General features: G+C 45.8%; 1 protein-coding gene across 1 annotated transcript in view; it reads left to right on the forward strand.

Annotated features, from left to right (window-relative positions):
* Nucleotides 1-12,286, forward strand: part of LOC117975980 (E3 ubiquitin-protein ligase HERC2-like) — a 91,699-nt gene that overhangs the window by 14,589 nt on the left and 64,824 nt on the right. Inside the window, exon 10 of the mRNA XM_063596968.1 lies at nt 3,642-3,751. The gene's annotated coding sequence lies outside the window, so the exon portion shown is untranslated. The remainder of the gene's footprint in view (nt 1-3,641; nt 3,752-12,286) is intronic.

A 12,286-nucleotide genomic window follows, 5' to 3' on the forward strand; every position in this document is an offset into this window, starting at 1 on the left:
ATGTATTTACTCGTTTAGAGACAGGATCTTGCTCTGTCACCCAGGCTGGAGTGCAGTAGTGCAATTATAGCTCACTGTGGCCTCGAATTCCTGGGCTCAAGTGATCCTCCTGCCTCAGCCTCCTGAGTAGCTAGGACTACAGGCACATGCCACCTCACCTGGCTAATATGCTGATTCCTTCTACTCAAATTCAAAAGTACAAGGTCTGTGCTTCTGTTACATCTGCCTCTCCTTTCTTCCATATCAAATCCTGGTTCCAAGAGTGTTTGATAAAATATCTCATGATTTTTCATTTGCTTTAACATAACCACATTGCATACATGACAGACTTAGGATATAATTTCAATATTGCCAACATCAGTATAATTACTGAAATTCTTAAAAATCTTAGAATATGCCCTAATTTTTTCAAATTTATTAAAATAATTTTACTTCATCTACAAGAGCATAATAGCTGTTATATACTATACTTTCTTTCAGTCTTCGAGTCTTAGTTTTACTGACTGGTCCTTGTGGGGTCTGAAGTGCACTCTAGTGAATTCCTCATTAGCCCCTGAGATCAGACTTGTCCATGAGAGTTTTTATCCTTTGAATTTGAAAGGTAGTTTCTCTGGGTATTAAAGCCTTGGATCATGTCTTTTTCCTCTGTGAAAGTGTGATAATGTTAGCATCTTTCCCCCTTAGAAGTCACGTGTGTTTTTTCAGTAATTTTGCTAGAATATACGTCGGTGTGGCCATTCTCAGTGATGTTCTCGGTTAGAAGTAATGTGCGTTTTTTGAGTAATTTTACTAGAATATACGTCGGTGTGGCCGTTCTCGGTGATGTTCTCGGTTAGAAGCCATGTGTGTTTTTTTTGTAATTTTACTAGAATATACATTGGTGTGGCCATTCTCAGTGATGTTCTCGGTTAGAAGCCGCGTGTGTTTTTTTGGTAATTTTACTAGAATATACGATTGTGTGGCCGTTCTCGGTGATGTTCTGGGTTAGAAGTCAGGTGTGTTTTTTCGGTAATTTTACTAGAATATACATTGGTGTGACCATTCTTGGTGATGTTCTCAGTTAGAAGCCGAGTGTGTTTTTTCAGTAATTTCACTAGAATGTATGTTCGTGTGGCCGTTCTCGGTAATGTTCTGGGTTAGAAGCCACGTGTGTTTTTTCGGTAGTTTTACTAGAATGTGCATTCGTGTGGCCGTTCTCGGTGGTGTTCTCGGTTAGGAGCCACGTGTGTTTTTTCGGTAGTTTTACTAGAATATACGTTCGTGTGGCCGTTCTTGGTGATGCTCTCAGTTAGGAGCTGCATGTGTTGTTTTGTTGCTTTCACTAGAATGTATGTTCATGTGGCCGTTCTCGGTGATGTTCTTTGTTAGAAGCTGCGTGTGTTTTTTCGGTGATTTCACTAGAATGTGCATTCGTGTGCCTGTTCTCTGTGATGTTCTCGGGTAAGGGGTGCTCTTTTAGTCTGTCATCCCAAGTCTGTTTTGCAGGACGTTCTCTTGAATTGCAGTCTGTGTTTGTTCTGCAGCATTGCTTAGCAGTCTTTTCTAGGGACGCTTGGTAACTCTCCATGCGTTGCATACCTCATGCCTTTTAGAGTTAGTGTTGGTTACTTTCTCTTTCAAGTACTTTTTACCTCTGTTTATTTTTTAAAAACTTCCTCTTTTTTTCCTATTTGTCTTAAGGTAGCATCTACTGTGTTTATTTGATTTTACACTATGTTTTAGTCTCCATTGGAATGTAGTTTTGTTTTCATTGTAATTCTGTCTTCAGCTTTATTTAGTTTCTTCATTTTCCTAAGTCTGATTTATGTGGTTCTTTCATGTCTTGTATCATTTTTCTAATTTCACTCAATTTGTTTTGAAATGATAGATTATAGGGTTGACATGTTTTGGGGGCATATCTTTCTGGCCTGCTTTTATTGCCTATAGGGATGTTATTTTGTTCCTTATTCTCACTTTGTTTTGGAGACACAATCTTGCTCTGTCACCCAGGCTGCAGTGCAGTGGCATGATTCTGACTCACTGCAGCCTCGACCTCCCAGGCTCAAGCCATCCTTCCCCATCAGCCTTCTGAGAAGCTGGGACTACAGGCTTGTGCCACCACGCTTGGCTAACTTATTTTTATTTTTTGTGGAGACGAGTCTCTCTGTGTTGCCCAGTCTTGTCTCAAACTCCTGGGCTCAAGCGATCCTCCCAGCTGGGCCTCCCAAAGTGTTGAGAATTACAGGTGTGAGCCACCGTGCCCAGCCTATTCCCTTTTTCTAACAATAACTTTTTATTGTATTTGGTCTTATACTTGTATCTTGCTCATTTTTATGTGAAATCATTTTTCTTGAACTTTTAGAATGAGGTGAGATTCAGAAAAGCTTTGTCACTTTGTCACCTAGGTTGGAGTACAGTGGCACGATCTTGGCTCAGTACAGCCCCAACCTCTGGGCTCAAGCGATTCCCCTTCCTTAGCCTCCTGAGTAACTGGGACTATAGGCCGTGCCCAGCTAATTTTTAAAATTTTATATAGAGAAAGGATTTCACCATGTTGTCCGGGCCTGTCTTGAACTCCTGCCTAGGCCTCCCAAAGTGCTGGGATTACAGGCGTGTACCACTACATCTGGCTCAGAAAAGCATTTTTAAACTTTAAGCTATTACTTCATGATAGAAATTTAAAGAACAAAAGGTATTTCTAGTCAGCATTTGCCTAGATGAAAATCTTGTGACCCTTTTTCTCTTCTGTTTCTCTCTCGCTTTATATCCAGTCCACCAGCAAATCCTGTTTTCTCTGCTTTTAAAATATATTCCAAATTCAACCATTTTTCCCTCACTCTAGACATTCTGGGCTAGAGCACCGCGGGGTCTCACCTGGTTTATCATCCTAGCAACCACATACTAGCTGCCTCCCTGTGTTCCTGCTTCCACTCCCCACCTCCTGTGGCCCCCCCCAGAATCAGCTCCCAACAGAGCATGCAGAGATAGTATCTTAAAACCAGTCCAAGCCTGTCAACCCTGTAACCGTAAGAGAGGACCTGAGCCCCTGCCCCACGTCCCTCCTTCTTCCCTCCTTCCTCCCCTGCCTCTTTCCTGGCCCCTCAGTGCCATCCTCTGCTAGACCTTAAAGATCTTCCAGCCTGAAGGAAAACTCTTGTGCCTCTGCTCGCACACCTCTCACACCAGATGTGCGGGTTCTCCACACCAAGCGGTTCTCCAGTTCTCTGGACACGCCAGAAGTTGAGGTGCTCCTCACCTCCAATGCCCCGCACTTCCCAGGTGACCCACAGCTGCCATCTGACTTGGCTGCACATTGGGCATTCCCACAGCCCCTGGTCAGTGTGATGTTTGCTGTAAAGCTTGATCAGGGGAGTGGAGTTGCAGTAGGAAAGTCTGCCTGGGAGTGACGGCACAAAACAAACTGGCCAAGTGGAAGTGTTTTCTGGCCTTCCAGTCCACAGACATAATCTTCAGTGGGGATGAGCTGGGGAAAGGGTGGTCAGTCTGAGATGCTTGCCTTTGAGGCCAGTTCTTTCTGACTTTCTGCTATTCATTAGCTGTTAAACGTGGTTTTAGTCTCACTGTTACTCCTTGGTGTACTGTTTCTACTTTGGGTGCTGATCTGGAGTGGTTGCTATGTTTTGTGCTCACCTGTCCTCCAGGTGCAGAAGGACTCAGGGTGGAATTTGACCGGCAGTGCTCCTCAGAGTGGCGCCACGACCCTCTCACAATCATGGACGGCGTCAACAGGATCGTCTTGACGTGTGGTCAGGTAAGGACAGGAGGTTGAGCCAGGATTGTCTCCATGCGGTCAGGTAAGGACAGGAGGTTGAGCAGGACATGATCTACCCACCTGTGTCTCCGTAGACACAACCCTTCACATTTATAGGACAGAATGCTGCTACCATATTCTCATGGAAGTCTTAAGGAAGGGACAATATGCTATTCAGCTGTGAAACACAGTAGGTTTGCTTGCCTCTTTCCCATACTTTTAAATACAGTAATTATCTGTGATGTATGTACCACATCCCTGTCGGATGGGCCCTGCCTCACCAGACAGTTGCAGAAGGTGCTGGCGACGTGTGGGGTGCCAGGGCTCGTGCGAGGTCATGGTTGGCATAATACAGAGCTTCTTCAAGGGGTTTGTTTCTTACTGGCTGCAGTGAGGGCATGGCCATGTGTGGAGTGATTTCTGTATGTAGGTGGAGGCAGCCACGTGTCCGGCTTGTCTCTGCTGCTGGGCTCCATGAGGCCAGCGGGGACACATCAGGACGTCTTTGGGGGCTTGTGAAATGCTCTTTTACCAAGTATTTTAGAATTGGCAGTGCAGGGGTGTGTGTATGCACCTTTTAAGACCTCTTTATCCTTCATCTCGAGTGTTTCCTGTAAAGGGCCAGGTAATGCAGCCTCTGTCATAACATGCAGACAGGATGCCAGTGAATGGGCGTGGCTGTGTCCCAGGAAAACTTTATTCACACAGCGTTACTTAGTTAAGTAAAGCTTTGCATGAAGTGGTGTGGTCCCAGTGGGCGTGGGTTTTTCTGGTGCTTTGACAGATGTTTGCCAGTGTAGTTTTCAGTAGTGTTGTTGGATGTGACCGTATTTCTGCATCCAGCAGAAAGTGCTTATGGGCCATCCCTGGGCTGCTGCCAGATGGTCATTCTGAAGCAGAAATCTGGCGGGGTTCTCTTGGCCTTCTGAGATGCTGTAGTACACCACCGCTTCTGTCCACAGCAGCCAGGCCCTCTGCTCCCTCGAGGGCGGCCTCCTCTGGGCTGTGCTGAACCACACACATGGGCCTTTTGTTGGGAGAGCTAGGGTTCTTCCTTCTGCTGCCTGGCCACCTGGTTGTATCAGAGCTTTCCTGGGAAACATCCCCATGGCCCCTGGCCTGGTGTGTGCTGGAGACCTGGAGGCCACTCACTGTATCCTGGCTGGTGGGGTCATTTCCCCACTGGGTGGTGGCTTCTGCCAGGGCAGTGTCTGCCCGCCTGCCCCAGTTTCCTGGGTACCTGGTACAGGGGCTGAATGCGTGTTTGCTGAAGAATGGTATGTATTAAAATGTGAATCCCAAGAGTGATGTGTCACTGTGCACTTCAGCTTGGGAGAGCTTGGATTGGAGGAACTTGCTCTTGACACATGATGGAAATCATTCTGCTTTGTGTCTAAGGAAGTTTGTGTTGATTGGGTGATGCAGTGAAGCTAACCCTGGGATTCACTTTCCTCCCCCAGACCGAGAGTGGTCCGACTGGTCCAGCTAGCTACGAATCCCGGGGGATGAGTTAAAATGGAAGTTCATCAGTGACGGGCCTGTGAACGGCTGGGGCTGGTGCTTCACCATCTATCCCATCATGCCAGCTGCTGGTAAGGGAGGGGCTTATGGCGATCAAAGTTAGATGACTGGCTGTGGATTGTTTCTGGAGTAACATGGACATGTGCACATTTCCATGTAGTGCCTGACGGCCTGCCTTCTGCTGTGTTGGAGTGAGTGCTCCCACAGGCCCTGCTGAGGCATGGAACAGAACACAGAGAACTGTCCCAGCCGTCCAGCTATCAGGCTGACACTCCTCCTCACCTGGTGTGGAAGGAGTTGTTGCTGGTGTGGTTCTTAGGCTTTTGGTTTACAGTGGAAGTGTGAGTGTGAAGAGCGAGGCTCACCGACTCGCAGTGGCATGCATGGGCACACCAGCTGTTGCCTTCTGGTGGGTGGGGCTGGGTGGAGCCACCCTTGTTTGTTGGCTTCTTATGGGTTGGTCCCTAGCTTGTGAAACACAGGGGTGTTTACAGTGCTCATTCACAGGCCCTAAAGAACTCCTCTCTGACTGCTGCGTCCTCTCCTGTCCATCCATGGACTTGGTGACGTGTCTGTTAGACTTCCGACTCAACCTTGCCTCTAACAGAAGTGTGTCGTCCCTTGCCTTGCGGCCTCGCTGGCAGCTTGTGCACAGCTGAGTGGCCTAGGTAAATGCCACCATTACAGTTACATCTGTCTTCCTACTTGGAAGAAACCATCAGACTTCTGATACTTCTTTCTGCTCATTTCAGCCACCAGTCACAGAATGTGGGCCCTTCAGAAATTGAGGAAGCTGCTTACAACTGAATTTGGGCAATCAATTAACATAAATAGGCTGCTTGGAGAAAATGATGGGGAAGCAAGAGCTTTGTTGTGGAGCATTCTAGTACAATTTCTAGATTTGTGACCTTTGGGGAATAAAATGTTGCTTTAGTAGTCTAAACCTCTAAATCATTGAGAAGAGTTGGGGAATTTCACATAAGAAAAAGGAGGCCTCGGACCGGGCGTGGTGGCTCACACCTGTAATCCCAGCACTTTGGGAGGCCGAGGCGGGCGGATCACGAGGTCAGGAGATCAAGACCATCCTCACTAACACAGTGAAACCCCAACTCTACTAAAAATACAAAAAATTAGATGGGCGTGGTGGCAGGCGCCTGTAGTCCCAGCTACTCGGGAGATTGAGGCAGGAGAATTGCTTGAACCTGGGAGGTGGAGTTTGGAGTGAGCCGAGATGGCACCACTACACTCCAGCCTGGTGACAGAGCAAGACTCCGTCTCAAAAGAAAAAGAATAAGGAGGCCTTTGTCCCATCCAGACTTCTCGTATGTTGCAGTGCATACTGAGTTCAAGTTGGACTTTGATTTTGTGAAAATCTGTCTCGACAGCTGTGAACATAGGATTGTGTGGATTGGACTTTACAATGAGGCTAACTGATGGCCTCCCCTTTATTTTGCTGACTAAAGTAGTCCCTTTTGATCCTACACATGGGAGGAGACAGGCAGCATTTGTGGGCCAGAGAGGGGCTATTTCTCTGGAAGCGGATGTACTGAAATCAAGACCAAACATTCTGAGATGAGTCTTCAAACTCCTCTTTTTTATTTTAGTGTTTATGTTCTTTTAGCTTTTTTCCTACTTGAGAATTTTGATAAGCTTTTTTTTTTTTTTAGAAGAAATGGTACCAACATAATAAAACATTTGACCATAGAAACAAATGGTCAGCCTCCCCCGTACTCTGGATTCCCACGATAGAATATTGTTCTGTTGTTTCTTAGAGTTTTATAGGTAGTGCTCTTGCTGCTTTGGTGAAAGGTCTTCCAGAAGCTTTGCAAAGGCAGTTTGAATATGAAGATCCTATTGTGAGGGGTGGCAAACAGCTGCTCCACAGCCCATTCTTTAAGGTAATGTTTGACTTATTTTTTAAAGTGACAATAGAGCTATTTGACTGAAAGAGCCACTGAGAGTTGTCATGTGCAGTGTGTGTGTTTTAGGCCTCTGAGGGCAGCTGTAGGTATTGCTGAAGTCAAATATGAAAAAATCTCAAGAAATGATCGTGTAATCTAAACCCTTAAACCATAAGCCTGTAACCGTTAGCATGCCTTGAGATGCACAGGTGTTCTTGTCACTTGATGCAGGCAACAAGTGTTGCAGCAGTTGTGTGGCACGTGGCTAGGAACTGTCAGAGATTGCCACATCACTGATGGTGGCCGTATCCTTGCTGTGCCCATGGCCGTCATCCTGGAATAGGAGGTCCTGCGGAAGGAGCCACAGAAACCTTGGCCTGTTCACTGCATTTCTGAGTGTCCCTGTGTTTATCATTTTCAGTGGCCGCAGGTACTGGTAGCTCTTGCTTGTGACCTGGAGCTGGACACTCTGTCTTGCTGTGCTGAGACGCACAAGTGGGCCTGATTCCGGAGGTACTGCATGGCCTCCCGCGTTGCTGTGGCCCTTGACAAAAGAACACTGTTGCCCCGTCTGTTTCTTGATGAGGTATTGCATGATATTTTGGAATCACTTTTGGGATGCAAAAACATTCTTTAGCTATAGTGTAACAAGATGCCAATATTATGAGACACAGAAAAATTTTGCTTGCCAAGGAATATCAAAGAAAATAACACATAGGTAGGGCCAGGCGCGGTGGCTCACGCCTGTAATCCCAGCACTTTGGGAGGCCGAGGCGGGTGGATCACGAGGTCAGGGGTTTGAGACCAGCCTGACCAACATGGTGAAACCCCGTCTCTACTAAAAATACAAAAATTAGCTTGGTGTAGTGGCGGGCACTTGTAATCCCAGCCACTCAGGAGGCTGAGGCAGGAGAATTGCTTGAACCCGGGAGGCGGAGCTTGCAGTGAGCCGAGATCACACCATAGAAAAAAAGAAAGAAAATAACACATAGGTGAAAATGAGTGAACTGACACTGTGAATTTCAGTTAAAGTTTATTTTTAGTGAACTACAGATAGAATGAGACTGTCTAGACATTTTTAATATGTTAGACTTGATGCAGTCATTATTGGTTTTGCCCAGGAACCATAACATTGCAATGTTGCTCTTCCCTCATATTTTCAGGCAGGGATTCCTTCTGTCTTTCCTTCGTATTTATTTATTTTGTTTGAGATGAGTGTTTGATTTGTAACATCATAATAATTTTGTTTAAGTGGCTAAGAAAATTCGTGAATTAATGGCAGACAGCGAAAACATGGATGTTCTGCATGAGAGCCATGACATTTTTAAAAGAGAGCAAGATGAACAAGTTGTGCAGTGGATGAACAGGTTATTATATTAGAAACAAGCAGTAATGTCGATCTTGAGCGCGAGAGGCTGTGTGCATTGTTCTTTCCCATGGCAAATGCTCACTTGATGTGTGTTGTAGGCGACCAGATGATTGGAATCTGTCTGCTGGTGGCAGTGGAACAATTTATGGTTGGGGACATGATCATAGGGGCCAGCTTGGGGGCATTGAAGGTGCAAAAGTCAAAGTTCCCTCTCCCTGTGAAGCCCTCACAACTCTCAGACCCATGCAGTTAATCGGAGGGGAACAGACCCTCTGCTGTGACAGCTGATGGGAAGGTAAGGGTGCTTTTTCTGTGTCACAGGGTCACTGAGCCTGAGGCAGTTGTGGCTAACGGTGCTGTGTGGTTCTTAGCACAGGCAAGGATCTGCACTAAAACGTTTCTCAAGATTAATAGTACTGTGGTATGCAGGAAGCAGCTAGACTTCTAAGATATTTTTGCATAATCTTTAAATTTTTTTAAAAAAAATTTAAGATGGAGTTTTGCTCTTGTTGCCCAGGCTGGAGTGCAATGGCGCAATCTCAGCTCACTGCAACCTCCACCTCCTGGGTTCAAGTCATTCTCCTGCTTCAGCCTCCCGAGTAGCTGGGATTATAGGCGCCCGCCACCACACCTGGCTAACTTTTGTATTTTTAGTAGAGACAGGGTTTCACCATGTTGACCAGGCTGGTCTCGAAATCCTGACCTCAGGTGATCCGCCCACCTTGGCCTCCCAAAGTGCTGGGATTATAGGTGTGAGCCACCATGCCTGGCCAATTTTTTTTTTTAATTTTGAAAATACATCATGTATACGAAAGTATTACAATTTTTGTTTGTGTATCACTCGTTAGATGTGTTTCTTCCTTGCTATTGTAAATACTTTTAAAAAATTTATTGCTGCTAGCCCGGTGCAGTGGCTCACACCTGTAATCCCAGCACTTTGGGAGCCCAGGATGGGTGGATCACCTGATGTCACGAGTTTGAGACCAGCCTGGCCAACATGGGGAACCCCGTCTCTACTAAAAATAAGCCAGGCGTGGTGATGCGTGCCTGTAATCCCAGCTACTCGGGAGGCTGAGGCAGGAGAATCACTCAAACTTGGGAGGCGGAGGTTGCAGTGAGCCGAGATCACACCACCGCACTCCAGCCTGGGCGACAGGGCGATACTCTGTCACAAAGAAAAAAAAAGAAAAAAAAAAAGATTGCCACTGATATATAGAAATATTGGATGTTTATATACTGACTTTATGTTCGGTGACCTACTTGAGTCTCTCCATTCTAGTGTATCTGAAGATTTCTTATATCTTCTTTATAGAGTGCCATAGTCTCTAAATGAATTCTGTTCCTTTCTGTCTAGCATACCTCTCTTTTATTTTTCCCCTTTGTGTGGGAGAATGGGAGCTCATGGTGCGGGCTGGGGTTGTGATGTGATTCTGGGTAGGAGTGGGCAGAGGCTCCTGCCTTGATCCAGACTGGAGCAGGCACAGAAGGAGCGTTTCCAGGCTTCCAGTGGGGTTTGAGTAGAAGCCCTTGATCAGATTAGGCATGTTTCCTTCTGTTTCTGTTCATCAGTGGAGTGTTCAACACTCTATGTATTTTTGAAATGTTCTTTCATAGATGTTTTCTGTTTTGTTTTTTTTTGTTGTTTTTTTTTTTGTTTGTTTTTTTTTTTTTGAGACAGAGTCTCACTCTGTCACCCAGGCGGGAGTGCAGTGGCACAGTCTCGGCTCACTGCAACCTCTGCTTCCCGGGTTCAAGAGATTCTTCTACCTCAGCCTCCCGAGTAGCTGGGACAACAGGCGACTGCCACCATGCCCGTCTAATTTTTTTTTGTATTTTTAGTAGAGACGGGGTTTCACCATATTGGTCAGGCTGGTCTTGAACTCCTGACCTTGTGATCCGCCCGCCTCGGCCTCCCAAAGTGCTGGGATTACAGGCATGAGCCACCACACCTGGCCAATGTTTTCTAATGGATTGGTATAGTCAGTTGGATTAATTGGTTTTCTCATATTAAACAAACTTGCATTGTTTGGATAAATCTAGTTTGGTCAGGATATGTATCTGGCTTGTGTTTGTGATTGTTTTGTTTAGATTTTTGGGAGATCCTATTCATGAGTTAGATACTCTCGTGTAATGTTCTGTCTCACACACATGTATCATTTCATAGTTTCTCTGGGTCAGGACTCTGGATGCAACATAGCTCCATCCTCCAGCTCAGAATCTCAGCAGGCTGCAGTTGTCTTGAGGCTGTCCGAGCAAGGATTCAGTCCCTTGTGGGCCTTTGGGCTGAGGCCTCAGTCCCTTATGAGCTGTTGGCAGAGCCTCCCCTCACTCAGCCCTTTGCCACGTGTCCATAGAGCGTCTCACAGCGTGGCAACTGACGTCAGCGAGAGCAAGGGAGGCGCAGGAGGGAGCACCAGCAATAGAGAGTGGAGGAGACAGAGCCCCGGTCCTGTGTAACTGAATCACAGAAGTGACCACACTCCATCGTTCTTGCCCTATTCTGCTCATCAGAAGCAGGTCATTAAGTCCAGCCCACACTCAGGGAGAGGGAGCTGTAGGCATACTTGGAGGTATGCAGGCTTGGTTCTAAACCAACACAATAAAGCAAGTGTCTTCACAAAGTAAGTCACACAAATTTCTTGGTTTCCCAGTGGATATAAAAGTATGTGTATACTATAGTCTATTAAGTCACATCTTCAGGCTCCACTTCTAATTCTAGTTCTTTTGCTGTTTCCACCACATCTGAGGTCACTTCTTCCTCTCGTCTTGAACCTCTCAAGGTCATCCATGAGGGTTGGAATCCACTTCCACATCCCTGTTAATGTTGATATTTTCACCTCCTCCCATGAATCACAAATGTTCTTAATGGCATTTATAATGGTGCTGGCTTTCCAGAAGGTTTTCAGTTTAGCTTGTCCACATCCATTAGAAGAATCACTATCTATGGCAGCTGTAGCCTTATGAAATGTATTTCTTTGTTTTTTTTTTCTTTTTTTGAGACAGTCTTGCTCTGTAGCCCGGGCTGGAGTGCAGTGGCGTGATCTCTGCTCACTGCAAGCTCCACCTCCTGGGTTCACGCCATTCTCCTGCCTCAGCCTCCCAAGTAGCTGGTACTACAGGTGTCCGCCACCATGCCTGGCTAATTTTTTGTATTTTTTAGTAGAGACTGAAGTGTATTTCTTAAATAACAAGATTTGAAGTTGAAATTACTCCTTGATCCATGTGGCTGCAGAAAAGATGATGTGTTAGCAGGCATGAAAACAACTTTAATTTCTTTGTACATGTTCATCAGAGCTTTTGGGTGACCAGGTACATTGTCAATGAGCAGTAATATTTTGAAAGAAATCTTTTTTTCTGAGCAGTAGGCCTCAATAGTGGGCTTAAAATATTCAGTGAACCATGCTGTAAACAAATGTGCTGACTTCCAGGTTTTGTTCTATTTCTGGAGCACAGTCAGAGTGGAGTTAGCATAATTCTTAAGGGCCCTAAGATTTTCGGAATGGTCAATGAGCATTGACTTCAACGAATTCAACTAATATAGTCATCAGCTGCATTAGCCCCTAACAAAATATTTGAAGCTTTGAAGGCAAACATTGACTTCTCTCTAGCTGTGAAAGTCCTAGCTGGCATCTTCTTCCAATAGACGGTTGTTCCATCTACGTTGAAAGCCTGTTGTTTAGTGTAGCCACCTTCATCACTGATCTTGGCTAGATCTTCTGGGTAACTTGCTGCAGCTTCTACATC

This window comes from Pan paniscus, chromosome 16, assembly GCF_029289425.2.
Source record: "Pan paniscus chromosome 16, NHGRI_mPanPan1-v2.0_pri, whole genome shotgun sequence".
NCBI classification, from domain to species: domain Eukaryota; kingdom Metazoa; phylum Chordata; class Mammalia; order Primates; family Hominidae; genus Pan; species Pan paniscus.